Source organism: Monodelphis domestica, chromosome 3 (genome assembly GCF_027887165.1).
Source record: "Monodelphis domestica isolate mMonDom1 chromosome 3, mMonDom1.pri, whole genome shotgun sequence".
NCBI lineage: Eukaryota > Metazoa > Chordata > Mammalia > Didelphimorphia > Didelphidae > Monodelphis > Monodelphis domestica.
In genome coordinates this window covers 453,735,491-453,755,287 of record NC_077229.1, presented here as the reverse complement: position 1 = coordinate 453,755,287, position 19,797 = coordinate 453,735,491, and positions in this window count along the sequence as shown.

Below are 19,797 nucleotides of genomic sequence, written 5' to 3'. Positions count from 1 at the left end.
TAGTTTCAGTGGTAGTGGAAGCCATTGTATTTTTTCTAAGGAAGAATATAGGGCACATCACTATGGTATGCAGAGTTGTGTCTGGCTGAGTCACAACGCTAAGAATAAGTCCCAACTCTATCTCTGCCTGAGATTTATTGATTTAGAGGATGAAAGAGAACTAGGTTAGAGGGAGAAGAGAAGCTAGTTCCCATCCATGCCCTCACAAGGCACAAGTAGACTCAGAGCTTTCCCTATCTAGGAGGCCTTGGGTTCAGAATTCACTTAAGAGTCGCCATGAGAATCCTCACTAACCAATATGAAAATACCACCACAAAAAGAAGACAGGAGACAAAGAACCAATTAGGAGACAAAGTGAAACAACTTCCTTTTTCTTTTTTTTTTTTTGGTAGTCTCTTTTTTGAAAATTTTATTTAATTAGTTGATTTAGAATTGAAACAACTTTCAAGAAAAGAAAAAATCCAAAAGGTAGGAAGAGACTATCTATCTAGGACAATGGGTGAGAAGGGAGCACAGACAGCAGAAAGCTACACCAAGCAGTGAAAAAGCCAAGAGCAAACCACATACACCCACCTCACATCTGTTGACCCACCTTTGGAATCTAACCCAAGCCAACATTCATATCCTGAGACCCTGCCTGGGAAAATAGAAGTCCAATCAATCCACACCCCTTGAAATGCTAAACTGGTGGGGAAGTCTGGAATCCTAGCCCAGCACAGTCTGTGATGAAGTGGGCTGATCTCTGTGAGCCTAGAGTTAAGCCAGGAGTCACAGTTTGGGCTTGGGGTGAGGACATAGATCCCAGTAGACTAAAACTGGATATGAATCTTTTTGCAGAAAGCACAGGCTGGAGCTCCAGGACAAGGCAATCAACTGTATGGTCTACTTGATCAAGTACACAGTGAGACCAAAAAAACCTATGTCTAAGCCTGAAGATTAGAATTTGAGTAGTTTCTGACCTGACCAAGCTCAAAATAAGACCAAAAGCTTATGCCCAAGCCTGATCAAAAGGAGAAAATAAGATGGAGAGGAATAGACAGTTGGTAATCATGACTCTGAATGTGAATGGGATGAACTCACCAATAAGATGGAATTTGATAGCAGAGTGTATTGAAAACTAGAATCCTGCTATATGTTGTTTTGTGAGGCAGGGTTATACATGTAGTGTAAAGTTAAGAGGCTTAAGCAGAATTCATTGTGTATCATTTATGGTAAAAAAAAAAACAGGATTAGCAATCATGATACCAGACAAAGCTAAAGAAAAAAATGATTATTTTTTAATTAAAAGAGATAAGGAAGGAAATTACATCTTGCTAAAAGGTAATATTAACAATGAAATAATATCAATACAGAATTCACTGAAAATAAATAGATTCTTGACTCTTCTTCTTTTACTCTTGGTGATCGATACTGATGCTAAGAAAGAGCTAGTCCCTTAGTCTGTAAACCTCAAATTTCCTTAGACTTATAAATGTTGGTAATTTCACCATTGGGATATTTCATACTTGGAAAATTTCTTACTGATAGTCTATTGGAATGGGAACCCCATTGGCATGGGAGGTTCCTTCTCTTCCCTTCTTAAGATTACTTTAGGACAGAAACCCTTTGCTGAACAATGGAAAGAACTTTGACCTATGCTTAAGCATAGAACAGGAATTTCTTTGAGTCTTGATTGATTTTAGAATTGATACAATGGAAGATACTCCACCCTATTCAGTCCTAATAGGATTGAGTAAGGGCTGCAGCCTAGATCAAAATTTAATTATTCCAATCTCTACCATACTCAAGTTAACAGGATTTAGAAAGGGCTGTAACAAAGGAGTAAAGATTTAATCATTTGAAAAATATGACCTTCAACAGACATGTGCAAAAGCCAGAAACCTCTGGGCGGTCCTGGGTTAAGTGAGAGCCTCCATTGACAGGGAAATTGATGAAGAGTGATTGGTAGATGTGAGGACTGAGGGGAGGCAACTTGGATGGTGTCCTTAAAGATAGGAGGGTCTGGAGAAGGGGGGGGTGGAGTTTTTGGGTCGGTGTGGTTCCTGGGCTCTGAGGAAGCTTGGCTCTGAAGGAAGCTGAAGGTGGGGGCCTCTGAGACTGTTTCTCCATTTTGGTCACGTGAGTAATAGGGACTGATCTCTTTTCTTTGCCCCAGCTATCTAAGGGCTTGGGCCTTTTGGCCCAGCCTAAACAGAAGGGGTATTTAAGACCTATTCCCTTCTCTCCCCTTTCTCCCTCTATATATATCTCTAATTCCTTTCTTGCTCCTATTGTAATTAAACTCCAAAAAAGGCTGACGGCTGACTTGAGTTTTTCATTTAGGAATTACATAGCTGATTCCTTGGCGACCTTAAATTAATATATATCAGTCTTTTAAAGTGATTCCCTTGTAACATTGTGGCTGACCACACGGGAGTCTAAAGAATCCTCTCAATAAAACTTTTGAAATTCCTTGCCTTTTTACTATACTGTCTCACCACTTAGTCCTTTTTCTTTTTAACAAAAAACTTGGCTTAAAGACACAGCTGCTAGAACACGTGAGTATAAAAAACTTTTTCTCTTTTCTCCTTAAGTTAAATTGGAATCAGCAGTTTTTTTCTTTTTCTTCCCTTTAATCTTAAGGGACAGCTGGGTAGCTCAGCGGATTGAGAGCCAGGCCTAGAGACAGAAGGTCCTGGGTTCAAATCGGACCTCAGATACTTCCCAGCTGTGTGACTCTGATAGACAGAAAACAGCTGTTTTAAATCTCAGCAACAGGACTCTAAAGTCCTGGCTGGAAGAACTGTTTCTAAATATCCTTTCCCTTAAGGAACAACTTCCTGGATTAGAAAAAAAAAAAACCCTGTGGAAAGTTTGTTGCTTTGCCCTACTCCCCACGTGTTTTGTGAAATTACAAAATATACATATAAAAATGAGTACTACATTCTTTGACAATTATATGGCAGCTGAAGAAGTAGTGTAAAAAATAGACTCGAATACAGGACTACAATCCCCATGAGCCTTTGCTCCACTTCCCCAGAATGCCTTGTAATCTCACCTGGGCCGAGATCGAGAAGATATTTAAGCAAAGGCTTTTGAAGGGCTCTTTTTTGGACTTCCGTTTGGAGCAGAGGCGTCTCTTCCATGATGTGAGGTTATTTTGTCTAGGCCTCTGGTCTAGGCACATGTTTCTTACTTGTATATTCTTAATCTTTAACCTTTAATAAACCTCTAAAAAATATACTACTCCTTGCAGAGAGAAACTAATTTCTACCTGCCTCAGTCTCCCCGTCTCCCCTAAATTTTAATCTTTACAGTTTGGCTAACCACTACGGGAAAAAGAACTTTCAGTCTTCTGATTTCTTTTCTGATCTTAAATTCAGTTTTAATAGCTAGTACCTAGAAAGCGGCCCCGCCGCTTCCTGCCTGCAGCCTGCAGCCCTGATCATCCTCACCTGGTACCTGGTCCCGGCCTTGCCCACCCCCGCAGCCGCTCCTGCTCCTGGCCTCTCACCGGCCCGCTGCCTGCCTATTTCTGTGCCCCAGACCCAGGAGCCCGACCCAGCCGGCTCATCACCCAGATCCTTGGAGCAGATTGCTCAGGACTCATTGCGACCAGCTGGTAACAGTATTGGCCACGTGGGCGGAGGGGAGAGACTAGAGGGAAAGGAGATTTTCCCTTAGGCTAAGCCTCCGAGTGGCTGGGGGTATTGGCCACTGCGGGATCAGAGAGGGGAAAGAGAGAAAAGACTAGAGAGAAGAAACAGACTTTTCAAACAGAAACCTAAAAAGCAATGGGCTGTTTAAAAGAATTTTTGACTCTTCTGGCAATTTCATTGATTTTGCCTGCCCGTCAGGGAGCAGACTCAGCCCAAAGATTCAACTTTAACTTTGGGGAGGAAAATGGGTGGCCCAGCGAACTGGAAGCCAGGCCCAGAGACGGGAGGTCTCTAGTTAAAATCTGGCCTTGGATGCTTCCTAGCTATGGGGCCCTGGACAGATCCCTTGAACCCCATAGCCTAGCCTTTACTACTCTGCCTTCGGACAATAGACATTTAAATGGATAATTAAAAACAAACAAAAAAAAAAACCCCAAGGAACTTTGAAGAGACTAAAGGCTACATTCTAAGGCATTTCAGACCCCAATGGTTTATAAAAAAAAAAATCTCTGTATTCTATTGCATTGTTTTGTTATGGTTTAACTTTGTGATTTTAAGTTCATATATTACTGGATTGAATATTATTCTGTGAACTGAAGGTTGATTGAATTTATTTTGAATGTACTGAGTTTTGAAATTCTGTTGTTTTTCCCCTATAACTGTTGAAAAAATATTATTGTGAATAAGCCCATATATGAAAAAACAGCTTTTTTCTATTTTGCTGAGGATAGATGGACTTCAGAACTGGTTATAATTGTATTAACAACCTTTGGAATTTTAATGTGCTAAATACCTCAAATGATTTGATTTTAAGGGTTTTTTAAATATGATTTTGGAATTTTTTTTAACAGTCTGGTTATTTTTGCCTGCCCCTACCACGAGGTAAGGCCCATTCTAGTAGCTGAAGTGAAATGTATTTTATAACCCCCAACCTTCCCACATGTGAATGGAAGTTGGGCAGTTAATTTCAGGGCATTTGTACCCTTGGGAAAAGCCTCCAAGAACAAGGAGCACCCCTTTATTTATGCTCTTCAGCTCACTATTTTACTTCTACCAGGATGATATATAGATTTCTTGATTATGTTCTAAACCCAAGATGAGTTTTACTTTGTTTTAAAATATGTTTAAATACCAAGGTTGAAGGATTGCTCTGTTTGTAAAAATTGTGACAAATGTCCATCAATTCATAGGTTTTAAAAATGTCATACAGCAACTTATGTGAAATATGAAAGTGTGTTTGTTTGCTATTGTAATTAATTGGGCTATTGAGAATTTTGGGGATTTTGATATCTACATATTTGTACTACTGTATTTTTAAAGATGAAAAAATTGTTAACCTTGTTCAATTCATTTGCCTTCTACTCACAGTGATCATGGCCAGATACAAAGAGGAAATGGATCTCATTTTTTGGTGAGAAAGCCTTGTATTTTATATTTTCTTAACTGACACAGAGTGTCAATGGTTATAAGCTATATTTTTGAATTTTTTAAAGCTCTTTTTTTATTATATTTTTCTTGCATGTGCAATATACTTTTTCAGTTTTTTTTATTATTTTTTCTCTCCTTTTTATATTTGAAGCACATGTCACCAGTATTAAGATTTTCTTTAACTTTTTGACTTTTCAGTGCTACAAGTTTGAAATACATTTGCTAATGCATGCCCTAGAAAGCTTGTGACTATAAAAATTATGCCACTAATTATTTAAATAAATTATGGGACTTTGCTTAATGATTCTGTCTGATTCTAGGACAAGATATACACAAAAGAGCCACTGCATAGTGCCAATAGAGCATAAGGTCAAAGAGACCAACCAATCCTGGAGAAATTGACGTCACTTTGAGCCTAGACAAAGAGGACTTGAACGTGTTTGGGGTTCGAGGTTGCGGCTGTTTAACATGTGTTAAAAGCAGGTCTTCCTTGTTCCACATTCTACCAAGTACCTCAAACTTGGCTCCCGGAACCTTGGCTTATATACTCTGGTCCCCTTTTCTGCCTCTCATAGTGTGGTAACTTTCTGTAGTCCTGGCTACTGACTGGGTAAATGCATCATTGCTTAGATCATTTTGATTGGGCCCTGATTCAAGGACCTGTTATAGATTTATTTTTCTTCTACTTGGAATTTTTACACATAAGACTTTGATAGTCTATATTTTCATCCAGAAATTTTTCTTTTCTTTTGGATTTTCTGATGTCTTTTTAATATTTCTTGCCAATTGATTCATATACCTCATACCTCAGCCATGCATCCCTAACTGATTCTGAATCTTTCAATCACCCACAACACGGGGGAATGTAAAAAAATATCATTATTTAAATTGCAAGTTTAAATTCCTTTTGAGAAGAATTTTAGGTAAAGAAGATGCTACATCTCTGAATCCAGAACTGAACTGTTGGAGAAGCCACCATGAAGAAGCCTCCAGACCACAAGTTGCACAAAATTGAACTTTGGGTGTGGTTGATTGAACATTTATTTGTATGTATACTTTTATGCCAAAGGGGACTGCCCCCTAACGGCTTTTTGTCAATGTGTTCAGAAATTATTGGTTTTATTCTTTTTTCTCTTATCCTCACACTATTGTAATCTTTTAAGTTTATTATGTTTTTATGATCCTTTTGGGGAAAAATTAATTTTTCCACAAATGATCACACGGGGGGATGTAAAAAATAGACTCGAATACAGGACTACAATCCCCATGAGCCTTTGCTCCACTTCCCCAGAATGCCTTGTAATCTCACCTGGGCCGAGATCGAGAAGATATTTAAGCAAAGGCTTTTGAAGGGCTCTTTTTTGGACTTCCGTTTGGAGCAGAGGCGTCTCTTCCATGATGTGAAGTTATTTTGTCTAGGCCTCTGGCCTAGGCACATGTTTCTTACTTGTATATTCTTAATCTTTAACCTTTAATAAACCTCTAAAAAATATACTACTCCTTGCAGAGAGAAACTAATTTCTACCTGCCTCAGTCTCCCCGTCTCCCCTAAATTTTAATCTTTACTGTAGGGGCATTGAGGAATGAAGGATACCTCCAAATTTTTATATTAATAGGTACTGTCATTTTTGTACTCCTCAATACTATATTTAGAGATGAAAAAATAAAAAATATTGAGGATAAAATAAAACAAAATGAGGATAAAATAAAACAAAATGAGGATAAAATAAAACAAAATGAGGATAAAATAAAACAAAATGAGGATAAAATAGAAAAAATTGAGGATAAAATAGAAAAAATTGAGGATACAATAGAAAAAATTGAGGATAAAATAGGAAATATTGAGAATAAAATAGAAAAACTTGAGGATAAAATAGGAAATATTGAGAATAGAATAGGAAATATTGAGGATAAAATGGGAGATATGGAAGATAAAATAGGAAAAATTGAGGATAAAATGCAAGCCCAATTAGAAGATCTAAAATGTTTCTTACAGGATCAATGGGCAAACACCCACTCTACCAGAAACAGACCTGTTTCTGAACCTTTGAATGAGGAAATTTCCTTCCCTGAAATAGAGATGGAAAACACCTTCCCTATAGCCCAGTTAACAGACTGCTTCTCTCGTGTAGTGCAAATCTTGTCTGAATTTAATCCCCAAAACCCTTCCCCTGCAATCCCAGCTTCTCATGTTCCTTCTCCTACAGAAAACCAAATTCCAATGCAAGGGAGATCTTGTCCTCCTAGAGAAACCTGTCCTTGTCAAACTGACCCACAGGTGCAAAATTCAACTAGAGGCCTGTTTCCTCTAAGAGAAGTACCTGAAATAGGACGAAATGGGGATGTGGTGACTTTAAGACATAGGATACCGTTTACTCCCCAAGAAATAAATGAATTTACACGAAATATCCCCACATATGAACAAGATCCTTTTCTAGTAACAAAAAAGATGGGAGACATATTTTTTCAGTATAATCCGTCTTACAAGGACGTTGAGAGCTTACTACAGGCTTTTTTAAGTGAACGTGAAAAAAATAAAATAATTGCTCATGTCAACAAAACCCGGGGGCGTAATGCAGCACATTGGCCATCTCAGGATCCCGAATGGGACTATAATAATCCTGAGGACTATCTACAACTATACCGTTGTAGAGAGGCCATCCTCACGGCCATGAAGGAATGTGCGGACAGTACAGATAAGTGGATGGAACTGGAAAAAATTAAGCAAAAGGAAAACGAAACACCCTCCAGATTTATGGACAGAATTATCGAGTTTGGGGACAGATACTTAGATTGGGACTTAACTAAAGAGAATAGTTTAAGACAAGTTAGAAGAATATTTGTAAACAATTCTTGCAAAGTAATTAAAAATTATTTTAAAACACAATGCCCAAGATGGTCAGATATGGACCTTGAAGAATTGCGAAAAACAGCTATATATGTTTTTAAGGGAAACGAAGAAAAGGAGAAAGAGAATAATGATGACATGGAGGAAATGAAGAAAAAAATGAGATGTGTAATAGATAGGATAACTAAATTAGAAAGTGGGCATGATAATGAACCAACGACAATTGCCCCTCTCCAGAAATCCAATTATCAATCCAGTACTTGCCACTTCTGTGAGAAGAAGGGCCACAAAATGATGGAATGTAGAACCTTTCTTAAGATGTTTGGAAGGAATACACAGTTTAATAATGGTTTTAGAAATAATAACTATAGAAATTATGACAATGGTTATAGAAACCAGAATTCTAGAAATTATAATAATGACTATGGAAATAACTATAATGAATATAAAAATAAGAACTTTAGAAACCAGAATTATAGAAATAGGAATTGGGAATTTAATGACAATGCTCAAATTGAAGAAAATTTTAATGATAATACTCAACAATATATGAGAAATGGCGCTCGTCCAAAAATTACTCGAGGTACTAATGACCCTCAGAGAGGTGCCCTTCAGGGGGGTGCCCAAGGAATATCCCAAACACAATGATGGTGCCCGGGGGGGGCTGGGGCACAGGAATCAGAGGATACAACCTTTGATTTCCCAGACCCTGATGTCCTACTACCCGTTGTCCCTATCCACTGCCCTCCCCATACTAATGAACCCCATGTTACCTTAAAAGTGGGTAACACCTATTATGATTGTCTATTAGACACCAGAGCTTCCTGGTCTGTATTAAAGAGAACACCTGATTTACAATGTTATTCTATTGGCTCAGAGAATGTAATGGGAGTATCAGGAATAACCCAAAGAGTTAAAAGACTTCCTCCTAGAATGGTGTCTATAGGAGCCCTAGAGGTACAACACTCCTTCCTTTTGATGCCTGACTAACCAACATGCATATCGTGGAAAAGCCTTTGGGGGACGTCCTCTGGCTTACACACCTTTTGAACATCTACAGATAGATTTCATTACAATGCCAAAAGCTGGACGTTATAAATTTTGTCTAGTAATTGTAGATCAACTAACCAGATGGCCGGAAGCATTTCCTACGACCCGAGCCACAGCAGATTTTGTTGCAAAGATACTTTTAAAAGAAATTATTCCTCGTTTTGGCCTACCAGCATGTATTGACTCTGATAGAGGGAGTCATTTTACCGATTCTGTCTTAAATCAAATATATTCTTGCTTGGGGATAACTCCAAAATTCCATGTTCCATATCACCCCCAGAGCTCAGGCCAAGTGGAGAGGATGAATAAAGAACTTAAGACTATGATTGGCAAATTATGCACTGAGACCCATTTAAAATGGCCTGAAATTCTCCCTCTGGCCCTATTTTATCTTAGAAGCAGGCCTAGAGGAGACTTACATATTTCACCATTTGAGATGCTTTTTGGACATCCGCCTATACAGGCTAAGCCTTTCTCCCCGGCTTATACATCGCTATTAGGGGGAGATATTACTATTGCTTCCTATATACAGGAGTTACAGCACAAACTACGTGAACTTCATGAATCCGGAGCTGCAGTACAAGCTGGACCATTAGACTTTTCTCTGCATGACCTGAACCCAGGAGATAAAGTTTATATCAAGAATTTCAAGAGAACTGGAGCAACTGAACCTTCATGGGAAGGACCATTCCAAATATTATTAACTACTCCAACATCTATAAAGATTGGAGAAAGAGACTCTTGGATTCACTGCTCACATGTGAAGAAAGCATCTTCTGCTGAGACTGATTAACTCTATCTTATCATATGAATTGTGACTCTATCTTATCATAAGAATTGGAGATAATAATCCATAGACAAATGGATGCTGGTTTTTTTTCTTTCAAGAATATATTGAATTACTGATTTTTTTCTTATTTTTTCTTATTTCTTTTCTTTTATTTTTTATCAGAATATTTGATTTTTTTTTCTCATTTTTTGTACTGAAGGTACACATAATTAATATTAATATTTTTTTCCCTGCAGTAATACAAGTTAATATATATACTCTTGCTATAATATCAATATATGCCTAAAAGCTTTAAACTATGGGAACCTGCCATTTATTGATAAAATATTATAGGACTGTGATTAATGTTTGTGTCTGATTCCAGGAAAAGGGATAAAAACAAGGAGCACAGACTAAACCTGAATAGTGCCAATAGAGCACACATGAAATATTAAAGTGAGACTCAAGGTTGCGACGCTTAACTTATGTTTAAGTCGTAGGACTTCCTTGTATCTACACTCCTTTTGAAGTACTCAAACAAGTACAAAGCTTGACTATCATGCTGGCTCCCTATATCTCTGAAGGAAAAAAATCAGACAAGGGAATGACATTTCCCCATCAAAATAGAATTCTAATTCTTTCCTTCTTATATTATGGCAACTTCCTGTAGTCTTGGCTACAAATGGCTAAGTGAAATATTACTGCATTCTGTCCTACATACTTGTGGGATTGAAATTACTTTAAACTGGACCTATACAAGGCCTATTTTGAATTTTTCTTATGTTTTTGATTATTTTTCTATTCTTTTGATAATTGACACATACACCCCCATAACTGAACATTGCATTCTGAGCTAAACTTGATATTTTTTTAAATACTTACTTCAGGGGGGATTGTATTTTAATTTAAAATCTAAGAATTTTTGAATTTTTTTTGTTTGAGATTATATTTTTATAAAAATCCAAGACTTTTGTTTAAGATTTTACTGTTATAAAAAATTTCAAAGATTTTGATTTTGTTCGAGAAAAGATCTTCAAGAAAGAAGCTTGAAACTTTTATATCCAGAGAATGAACTGTTGCAGAAAGATGCCAAAAACCTACACTTCATCAAGAAGATCAAGAATGAACTTTGGATGTGATTGATTGGACTGAACTTTTGATTGAACATTTATTGTAACATTTATGCCAAAAGGGACTGCCCCTAATTTGGCTTTCTGTCAATGCGCCTAGCAAACATTGGTTTTGCTTTCTTTTCTTTTCTATTTCCTCTCTCACTATTCTAATTTCTCTTAGAAAATTGAATATTGTGTATATCTTTAGTTAGAAGTGAATTTAGAACTACAAAATGATTATGTTAAATGATCAATGGGGAGACTAGTCTCCCAATGATCATCAGGGGGGATTGTAAACCTCAAATTTCCTTAGACTTATAAATGTTGGTAATTTCACCATTGGGATATTTCATACTTGGAAAATTTCTTACTGATAGTCTATTGGAATGGGAACCCCATTGGCATGGGAGGTTCCTTCTCTTCCCTTCTTAAGATTACTTTAGGACAGAAACCCTTTGCTGAACAATGGAAAGGACTTTGACCTATGCTTAAGCATAGAACAGGAATTTCTTTGAGTCTTGATTGATTTTAGAATTGATACAATGGAAGATACTCCACCCTATTCAGTCCTAATAGGATTGAGTAAGGGCTGCAGCCTAGATCAAAATTTAATTATTCCAATCTCTACCATACTCAAGTTAACAGGATTTAGAAAGGGCTGTAACAAAGGAGTAAAGATTTAATCATTTGAAAAATATGACCTTCAACAGACATGTGCAAAAGCCAGAAACCTCTGGGCGGTCCTGGGTTAAGTGAGAGCCTCCATTGACAGGGAAATTGATGAAGAGTGATTGGTAGATGTGAGGACTGAGGGGAGGCAACTTGGATGGTGTCCTTAAAGATAGGAGGGTCTGGAGAAGGGGGGGGTGGAGTTTTTGGGTCGGTGTGGTTCCTGGGCTCTGAGGAAGCTTGGCTCTGAAGGAAGCTGAAGGTGGGGGCCTCTGAGACTGTTTCTCCATTTTGGTCACGTGAGTAATAGGGACTGATCTCTTTTCTTTGCCCCAGCTATCTAAGGGCTGGGGCCTTTTGGCCCAGCCTAAACAGAAGGGGTATTTAAGCCCTATTCCCTTCTCTCCCCTTTCTCCCTCTATATATATCTCTAATTCCTTTCTTGCTCCTATTGTAATTAAACTCCAAAAAAGGCTGACGGCTGACTTGAGTTTTTCATTTAGGAATTACATAGCTGATTCCTTGGCGACCTTAAATTAATATATATCAGTCTTTTAAAGTGATTCCCTTGTAACAAGTCATACCATAAATTTAAGCAAATTGCCTGAAAAAGTCCTGGAGTTTAAGTCAGAAGACCTGGTCCTGTTCTATGCTCTGACACCATATATGGTACTTGTTTCTTCCTCTGCAAATTGAGGGGGTTGGATAAAGTGGTCTTCATGAGTGATTCAGCTCTGAAGTATCTGTGATTTTTTTATAAATTTAGCTTCACTTAATGCCAACTCAAAGTGACTAAGACATTTTAGTGCTATTTCTTTTTAACTTATTTCCTCACAAAAGTTGTTGTTACCTCTGATCTACATGAACCCATAGGCTTCTAGCTGTGTGAAAACCTTACCAAATTAATTAGGGTAAAACCAAACACAAGCAAACATAAGGGAACCTAGATCTCAAAAATAATGTCACTGTCTATTGTAATTAGATATTATTAGTAAAATGCTAATGGCAACTTGATGGGTTATAAATTAGTTGATGATGTTGGCTAATGTTTATGTTAAGTGTATGTTGACATACCATGCTTTTTTGAATTATTGAATTATTCAACTGAAATCCATAAACTTACCTTTGTGTGATGTATTTCACTAGCATAATATAATGGGAAGAGTTCTAAATTAGGAATCAGTAGACTTGAATGTTAGTACCAGCAGTGCAAGAAGCCCAAGAATTTGGATCATGTAGCATCCCCAGAACATTTCCACTAATTGCAAAGCAATTATGATTCACAAGGAAGGAAAATCATCCTACCTGAAGCAACTAGGCACCCTGATGGAGATAAAGGTAGCATGTGACAAATCAACCATGATCACCACTTTGATCACCATCTCTCCTTAGACCCTAATGAAAATAGTCCAAGAATCCTAAGCCACAGCATTGTAAATCACAGTGTTGCCCAAACCACCAGATTTGTATCTAGTCCAGTTCCTGTAGCAATCACTTAGGTGAAAAATCATTGTAGAAAAGGGGACATTTCCTCAATACCAAGAACAATAACTGCTAACTAACTGCCTCCAACAGGCAGATAGACAAAAGAGCCATGGGAGTATTAAGGCTCCACTAACCAGCTTCCCTTTCTCTGACCAGTATTCACAGCTATTATCTGGGGATTTAACTCCCGGGGAGAAGAATCCAGCTATTCCTACCAACTATTGAAAATGCCACTAGCAAGGCAAATCTGTCAGCCTAGCTGAAGTAGCAAGGCCCTCTGAAAGAAAGAAGAAAATGTGTACTATTCAAGTCAAACCACTAGTTACAACATGGCTACCATTTCACCTCAGATCCTGATACATCAGGAATCTCAACCCAAAAGCTTTGATAAAAACAATGCTTCTCATATCATTATTCTATGATACAACTCTTATTGAAATTCATTCTTTAGAGATTCAAACCAATTCTGCAGATGCTTTAGTCACATCTTTTAAACATCCAGAAAGAAATTCTTTTCTACCAAAATAAAATTTGTCAATTTGTCCAAAATCAGAAAATGATACAATTTTTATCAGTGGAAATGACATCAAAGAAAGGCCATTACACCTGCTTTGCCACCACAGCCTTCATCAGACCATGAGACCCTTCCATTTCACAGTTTATACTTCTCATGTTTGTTATCTCCCCCATTAGAATGGGAGCTACTTGAGAACAGAAATTTTCCTCTTTTTCTATTTCAACCCACAGTAGTTGGGGTATAGAGGATGTTGGAGGAGGACTAGTGCCTCTTCTATGAGAGCTTTCAAGTTCTTTTCAGGATACCCTTGGTATCTGTCTGACACCCAACTCTCACCTGTAACTCTAAGAACCTTGAGCATGCACAGTTGCCATGCTCCAGTAAAATCATCTTTTCAGACAAACTAAATTAAGTTGAAAGTAATCAATAGGATCAAACCCATCAATGAATTACAGGGTGCCCACCTCAAGTTTGTGAAGACTTCCCTGTCAGAATAGACAGATTTGTCTTAATGAAACATGAAGGGAGCAGAAGCAAGCTTTGCAAAACATATCGAGCTTAGTCAAATATCAAAAATATCAAGGTTGTTCACTTTTTCCTAAGCCGTGACCACTTGTTTGACTTTTGTCTTGCTGTTGGACTGTATTGATTCTGAAATGGAGAGTGAGGCCCCTGACTTTGTACAATTCTGACTCACTTAAGTCCAATTTATGCATGAGTCAAAAGACATCACCTACACCATTTTATGTTACTATTTTTTAACTACTTAGAAATCCTTTGGTGACTGCTGAGTGACAAAGCAGCAGGTGCAAATTTGTTCTGAGCTTGAGTCACAACCTGGCACACAGATAGCCCAGGGCATTGGGTCATCCTCTCACGTCACTAAAGCAGCATAGGAATTTAATTGCTCCCAGGGGATTCTGAGCAGTCTTCTTAAGGTGTAAAGATTAAAATTAATATACAATAACTATTATGTTTTATTAACAATAAGTACAGCAAAAGAATTGGCTGAACTCACCCTGATTGCAGGTCAAAGAGCGGAAGAGGGAGGAGTTACAGCACCCCCAAATCTCTAATTATACAAAGGATATTACCTTCTGGTGTGAGGAAGGGGATGATGTGTGTAGAAAAGGTGCCATAAACCTTATTTCACCCAACCTTGGCCATCAAGGCTGCGGGGGAGGATCCTACCTTGTGAATGAAACACACACACACACACACACACACACACACATCCATTAAAACATTTTGACGATGATTGTTTACCATTAGTATATGAAATGGGCATAAACCCCTGCTTATGAAAAACATATAATCCAGTAAGTGTGAAAAAAAGAGGCTCTTTTTGTGAGAGAATACAACAAATATTTCATTCCAATAGCATCTATTGTTGAAACATGGTTGGCAAATGAAAGCCAGCTTTCATTCAGGTCTGTATATTTGTTCTTCTGGAATGATCATCATAATGTGGAATGCCATGAAGCTGGTGTAGATTTCAAAATGAAATCTAATCTAAACCATGAGTTTGTATGACTCTCAAAAGACTAAGTAAGTTACAAGATAATGTCAGTGTGATCATGACTTATAGGAAAGTACCATATCATAATCATTAGTGCATTTTTACCCCAATGATGAACTGTGATGATGGTGAAGAAAAATTTTATGAAACTCTGAACACCCTCAAAGTCCATGTACCAGAGGAAGACAAGTTTATAATTCTGGGTGATGATAATACAAGAGTAAGCCTTGAGAGGAATGGAATTGGGAACAACAATGGTAACCTATTACTGAAAAAAAAATTGTGTCATATGGCCTTCTCTTCACTAGAGTGTCCTCTATTTGCCTAAATACAATATAACAAATGGATGCTTCCTCAAAGAAAACATTAGTATGTAATTGACTATGTCATTGTAAGGAAAAGCGACAGAGATGATTAAAGACAAAGGCAATGTGAGGCAGAGAGTGCTGGAGCCAATCATTAAGAGACAATATCAACAGACTCCAGCACTTCTCCACATGTGAATAGTTTGTTGCTGACTTGGAGGGAAAGCTGAGATAATACATGTTTGGCAACAGTAGCAGAAGGGGAAAAAAAAGGGTAGTTTTCAAAGATTTGATGTACTTCATGTATTCATCTGGAAGAGAATACCTGAAAACATCAGGACTGGTTTGATGAGAATGATGGGAAAATTCAGAAGCTACTAAATGAAAAATGAGAACTCCACAGGTTTTGCCAGCAGGATATTTCATCCATTTCTAAGAAAGCTGTATTTAACTCTGAAAAATAAACCGTACATGGAGCTTAGAGAAATTCAGGATTCTCAGTTCAGTGACAAGGAAGTTGAAATTCAGTTTTATACTGATAGTAAAAGCATATCTATGTTACCCTGAAGAATATTTATGGGCCATAATTATATGACAAAAAATATGATAAACTTGGTGAAATGGATGAATATTTGCAAAAATATGAATTGCCTAGAATAACAAAAGAGAAAATAAAATACTTAAATAATCCCATCTCAGAAAAGGAAATTGAACAAGTCATCAAGGAATGTCCTAAGAAAAAATCCCCAGGGCCTGATGGATTCACAAATGAATTCTATCGAGCATTTAAAGAACAACTAATCCCATTACTATACAAATTATTTGACAAAATAAGCAAAGGAGGGGTTTTACCAAATTATTTTCATGACACAAATAAGGTATTGATTCCAAAGCCAGGCAGACTAAAAACAGAGAAAGAACTCTACAGATCAATCTCCTTAATGAACATAGATACAAAAACCTTAAATAAAACACTAGCAAAAAGACAACAATAAGTTATCACAAGGATTAGCCCCTATGACCAGGTGGTATTTATATCAGGAATGCAAGGATGGTCTAGTATTTGGAAAACCATACACATAATTGACCATATCAATAATCAAACCAACAGAAATCACATGATTATCTCAATAGATGCAGAAAAAGGCTTTGACAATATACAACACCTACTCCTATTGAAAACACTAGAAAGGATAGCAATAGATTGGTCTTTCCTCAAAATAATAAACATTATTCATTTAAAACTATAAGGAAGTATGATCTGCAATGAGGATAAGATATGTGCCTTCCCAATAAGATCAGGAATGAATCAGGGATGACCATTATCACCACTACTATTTAAATATGATACTAGAAATGCTAGTGGTAGCAATTAGAGAAGAAAAAGAAATTGAAAAGATCGAAGTAGGCAATGAGGAAACTAAACAATACTCTTTGCAGATGACATGATGGTATATCTAGACAATTTAAGAAAATTAACTAAAAGACTACTGGAAAGAATTAATAACTATAGCAAAGTTGCAAGGTACAAGATAAATCCACATACATCATCAGCATTTCTGTATATTTCTAACAAAATTCAGCAATACGAATTAGAAAGAAATTCACTCTAGAAAATATAAAATATTTAGGAATTTAATCTACCAAGACAAACACAGTAATTATATGAACACAACAATAAAACACTCTCCACACAATTAAAACCAGATCTAAATAACTGGAAAAACATAAATTGCTCATGGATACAACAAGCTAATATAAAAATGACAATCCTACCCAAATTAATCTACTTATTCAGTGTCATACCTATCAAACTACCAAGAAACATTTTAACGAAAAAATTATAACAAAGTCCATCTGGAAATAATGAAAAAAATATGAATTATGGGGGCCTAGCATTACTAGATCTTAAACTGTACAATAAAGCAGAAGTCATCAATCCCATGAACAGTTAGGTTCCATGGGGTCCTGAAAAGACAGACATGACTGAACAAATAAACAATAGCAACATTAACAACAGTTAAATACATGTTAGGCTTAGTACTAGAAACTGAATACAAAATGCATTACCTAAAAGAAGCATCTTAGGATGTATCTGGAAGAAAGGAAGGGCTTCTGTGAGGCAGAGTTAAGGAGACAGTCTTCAAAACATGAAGGACAGCTAGGGCAAGAACAATGAGTTGAGGGAAGTTGAGTCAAGATGGAAGCTAGTAGCAGGAAAAAATTGGAGCCATTCAGAAATTTCTTCCAAGCCGATCATTACAAAGTGTCTCAAAAGTACAGGCATCAAAACAGGATGAGTAATGGGGCTCTTCCACTGGACAAAGTGTGAAAGGTAGGCAGTGACAGGAGATTCCCATACTATAACAGGACAAAATTGCACAAAGGAATAACCCTCCCCAACTCACCTCACCATTTTGAACCAGGACTAGGAAAGTCACCAAATTCTTTAGAGCTGGCTAAAAGCACTACAAACTCATCCATGAGGGCTGTGTCAGACTTGAGCAGTGAGGCTTGGAGAATAGTAGGGAGCTTGCTCCCACGTAGCAGCAGAGGTGGCAGCAACTGCAGGTCACACAAAACATCACAGATCTACTTACTCTCACTCAGGCTTTTTACAGGGAAGGGAAGATAGTAGCAAGACAAATCAATACAAGACAGAAGCCAAGAAAGCAATGAACGCCAACATGCAAGAATCTCAATTCCTTAGGGGCAAAAGGAATAAGCAATAACAAAAAAAAAAATCAGCTCTTAAACCTGGAGAATTTCTTTGCTGAAAAAGAGCAAAAGATAGATGTAACAGCATAGAGTGATAAACAAGCAAACACAACCAAACTTTCCCCCCAAAATGGAAATTGGTCACAAGCTCTTGGAGGAACTCTAAAAAGAGTTCAAGAACAAAATAAGAGAGAAGAAAAATGGGAAGAAATGTGGGGGAAAAGAAAAGAAAGTAATTAAAAAAACAAAAATAGCTTAAAAGACAAAATTGCCCATATGGAAAAAGAGAATCAGAAATTAAATGAAGTAATAGGCTAATTGGAGATGAGAATTGACCTGCTAGAAGCCATGAAAAGCAGAATAGACCAAATCAAAAAAGAAAATCAAAAGATGATAGGTGAAAATCAATCTTTAAAAACTAGAATTTGGCAAGTAAAATCTAATAATCTCACAATAAAGCAAGAATTAATAAGTAAAATCAAAAGAAGGAAAAAATAGAAGGAAAAATAAAATATCTCATTGAAAAGGCAACTGAACTGGAAAACAGATCCAGAAGAGACAATTTTAGAATTGTTGGACTACCTGAAAGCATGGAAAAAAAAAATACTTGACATCATACTACAAGAAATTATCCAAGAAAACTGCCCCAATATTCTTGAATAAGGGGACAAAATAGACCTTGAGAGAATCCACAGATCACCCCCTACTTTATTTTTTTTTTTGGTCTCACTTAATAGACTTTATTTTTTCTTTTTTGTTCCATTTTCTTTTTTAAATTTTCCCCATTTAAATTAGTTTATTTAGTCAATTTAAAATATTATTCCTTGGTTACAGTAATAACATTATTTCCCTCCCTCCCCTCTACTCATCCTTCCCACAGCCAATGGACAATTTCATTGGATATTACTTGTATCCTTAATCAGAACCTATTTCCATGTTGTTTGCAATAGGATGTTCATTTAGAGTCTACATCCCCAACCACATCCCTTCAATGCATGTATTCAAGCAATTGTTTTTCTTCAGTGTTTTTACTCCCACAGTGTTTCCTCTGGATGTGGATAGTGGTGTTTCTCATAGATTCCTCCAAGTTGTTCAGGGTCATTGCATTGCCACTAATGGAGAAGTCCATTATGTTCGATTGTACCACAGTGTATCAGTCTCTGTGTAAAATGTTTTCCTGGTTCTCCTCCTCTCACTCTGCATCAATTCCTGGAGGTTGTTCCAGTCCCCATGGAATTCCTCCACTTCATTATTCCTTTTAGCACAATAGTATTCCTTCATCAACATATACCACAATTTGTTCAACCATTCCCCAATTGAAGGGCATCCCCTCATTTTCCAATTTTTTGCCACTACAAAGAGCACAGCTATGAATATTCTTGTACAAGTCTTATTCCTTATTATCTCTTTGGGATACAAACCCAGCAGTGCTATGGCTGGATCAAAGGGTAGACAGTCTTTTATCACCTTTTGGGCATAGTTCCAAATTGCCCTCCAGAATGGTTGGATCAATTCACAATTCCACCAGCAATGCATTAATGTCCCAACTTTGCCACATCCCCTCCAACATTCATTACTTTCTTTTGCTGTCATGTTATCTAATCTGCTAGATATGAGGTGATACTTCAGAGTTGTTTTGGTTTTTCTGATTATAGGGTATTTAGAACAATTTTTCATGTCCTTTTAATAGTTTTGATTTCTTTAACTGAAAATTGCCTATTCATGTTCCTTGCCATTTA